The sequence below is a fragment of the Fragaria vesca genome, unplaced genomic scaffold, assembly GCF_000184155.1.
Source record: "Fragaria vesca subsp. vesca unplaced genomic scaffold, FraVesHawaii_1.0 scf0513047, whole genome shotgun sequence".
Classification (NCBI taxonomy): Eukaryota; Viridiplantae; Streptophyta; class Magnoliopsida; order Rosales; family Rosaceae; genus Fragaria; species Fragaria vesca.
Window position 1 is genome coordinate 24269 of NW_004443437.1, and position 2909 is coordinate 27177.

General features: G+C 35.8%; 1 non-coding gene across 1 annotated transcript; it reads right to left on the reverse strand.

Moving 5' to 3' along the window:
- Positions 1 to 383: 383 nt before the first annotated feature.
- On the reverse strand, positions 384 to 1008 carry LOC101291011. The gene is made up of 2 exons (XR_185478.1): positions 855 to 1008; positions 384 to 728 (listed from the first exon to the last, which is right to left on the reverse strand). It is a non-coding gene; the product is annotated as an uncharacterized LOC101291011 (transcript).
- Between the last annotated feature and the right edge of the window lie 1901 nt (positions 1009 to 2909).

Sequence of the window (2909 nt, forward strand, 5' to 3'; positions counted from 1 at the left end):
AAAATTTGAAACATGTTTTCTTAACCTTTTTTTAACAAGGAAGCACTTGCCAAAGTTTCTCCAAGCACTTTCAAGTGCTCATTCCATTGTCTGACCAGATAAAAATGGACGCTCTCTCGAGACTATCTGCAAAGCAAATAGCGAAAGAGCCATACTGTACATTGCCTTCCAAAACCACAAGATCTTTCGATTTAGCACAAGTTCATGATAACAAAATATTTCATACACTAAATTAAGAATAATATTGAGTGAACTACCTTTCTGCATCCCACCTAAATTAATTAGCGTATCTCAAGAAAGTATGCTGGTGTTGCCATTCAACATGTCATTTCAGTAGAAGAAGGGAAGAAAAGAAAGAAAATCACAGTACTGTCTGCACAAGAAGACACTAAGCAGTTGCAATTCCATTGGCATTACAATATGAAGACTACAAAATTGAGAAAGTAACTATAGATCAATGTACAAATTACCAACCGAAATAGATAATACAGTCTCACAAACGCCTACATATTAACGGGTGGTTACATCAGAGACCAGTTAACCAAATTGGAATACTGAGATCAGATAATGATGATCTAGCTACCTCTCGTGACTCGCACAATGTTTGACCCATAGAAAAGTGAGTTAGATAGAAAATGCAGCACCATAGCTAGGGTGGGGGAGGCCCGGACTCAAAGAGTGGAGGGCAGCAACATTTAAACATACCACAGCAGCACAGAAGCCACAAGCTGCAGAAATTAAAGTTGGACCAAATTACTCAAGTTCAGTAAATTATTTGGTTTTTCATGCATGGTTTCATCACTTTCGTGTAAACTTAGAAAGAAGACTGAATCATTGAAGTGAAGAAGTCTCACCAGAATTCCAAGCATCCGGCTCGATGGTAGGGAGGAGCCGGGGCCAGCAACGGCTCACCAGCAGGCGGTGGATCCAGCTCCGGCATTAGTAATATTATCTGGTAAGTGGACTAGTGATCTAACAAGGCTAATGAGATTGTAGACAGATGGTAAGTTGTTAAATGGATCATGCTATATAGCTTCAATTCTACTCCCCCATCTACCATTCAAACCAATGCAAGTACTGCAAGGTCTTCGCATCATGTTGCCTAAGTTCTCAACAAACGAAACACATGCTAAGCTCAAGTGTAGGAATGGATGTGCATGTGGACAACTAATCAGTTACAAAACTTGAAAGAATAACCAACAACAATTCATTGTCCCTTAAAAAAATAAAAAATAAAGGATTAAATTTAGTTTACCCTCTTGAACTTTGAGGTTAACATCATTTCAGTCATCATACTTTTAATTTTGAAATTTACCCCCTAAAGTTTCCAATTTTCATCAATCATGTCTAATTGTTGAAATTCCGCCTAATTTGGACGTTAATCTTGACTTCATAACTCACTAAAAGGGCTAACATAGTCATATAATAACATAAATTGCTTTTTATGACATTTTTTCTAAGATTTCATGTTAGCAATTAACCTCCAAACTGGATGAAATTTTAGTAATTGGGCTTGATTAATGAAAATTATAAACTTTAAGGGGTAAACTTTCAAAATTAAAAGTATGAGGACTGAAATGATGTTAACCCCAAACCTCAGGGGGTAAATTGAAATTAATCCAAAAAAGAATTACAATTTGAAGGCATACATGACAATGGAATTCAAGCATGAACACGAGAATCAAATGATAGTCCAAATTAAAGCTTTTAGACTATCACGTACAGAAAATAATTCTTATGAAAGTTGTGAGTATGAATTAAACAACCTTTCATGATTTAAGGTCACATTTATTTCATGGCTAATCTACAGCGAGGAATGTGAATATGTGATGAGTATTGATCAGAACATGCATCTAGCATGAAAATCGGATTGAAGTATTGGCTCTAAAATACTGAAAACATTTGCAATAAGCAATGATTTTAAACTTGAAAAAGCATTCGATAACCATATATAAAAGGTGAGAAACATAGATGGTCATTAGAGTCGACAATTTAAGAATAATCTTGAAGTCGAAATGTTGGAAGAAACCAAGTGTAATTAAAGATAGAATTAAATTCAATTTACCCTACTGTACTTTAGAGGTGAATTCATATTAGTCCTTAAACTTTCAATTTCATCAGATCACCCCCGAACTCTTGTTTTTCTGTCTGCCGTCTCATATTACTCATGATCCGTCCAATTGAGACGTTGAAATTTAATGACGTTTTGGGGGTTGAGAAGTTAAATTACCAGAAAAACAAGAGCTCGGGGGGTAATTTGATGAAATTGGAAGTTTAGGGACTAAAATGAATTCACCTCTAAACCACAATGGGGTAAACTGAATTTAATTCTTTAAGATAAGTGAATTCAAAAAATATTTCTTAGTTTGATAAGAAATATTTATACATCAATCTCTAGACTGAAATTGCTCATAATCTAATTCTCGAGCAACATTTGTATCAAGTCTTAGAGGACATGACCATGCAATCGACTGGTACAATAACCGGCACAACTAGGTAGCGTTGTGGTTTTGTAGGTTTATGTGTCTTAGAGTTTGAATTTAAACAGATATCTTCTGCTTTAGGGTTTGCGGGCATTCAAGCCTGACCAAGCTTGCGGGCATTCAAGCCTGACCATTCTGCAAGACCTAATTTAAGAAGTAAACCATGGAACAATGACCACCTGCCGGTTATGTGAAGCATCAATGTTCTCAATTTTGACTAGTTTAGGGTAAAAATGGGCAATAAACATTTTTCTCTATAGCACACTGGAGTTTGGGTAATATAACATATCAAATGGAGAGAATATTGGAATTGGTATCGCATGATATGATCATAAACATCTTTTATGTAAGGAGCTTTGCTAACCAGAACATATAGCATTTCCCCAGTTCTCATGGAATATACAGCTGGAGCTCAACTCATCTGCA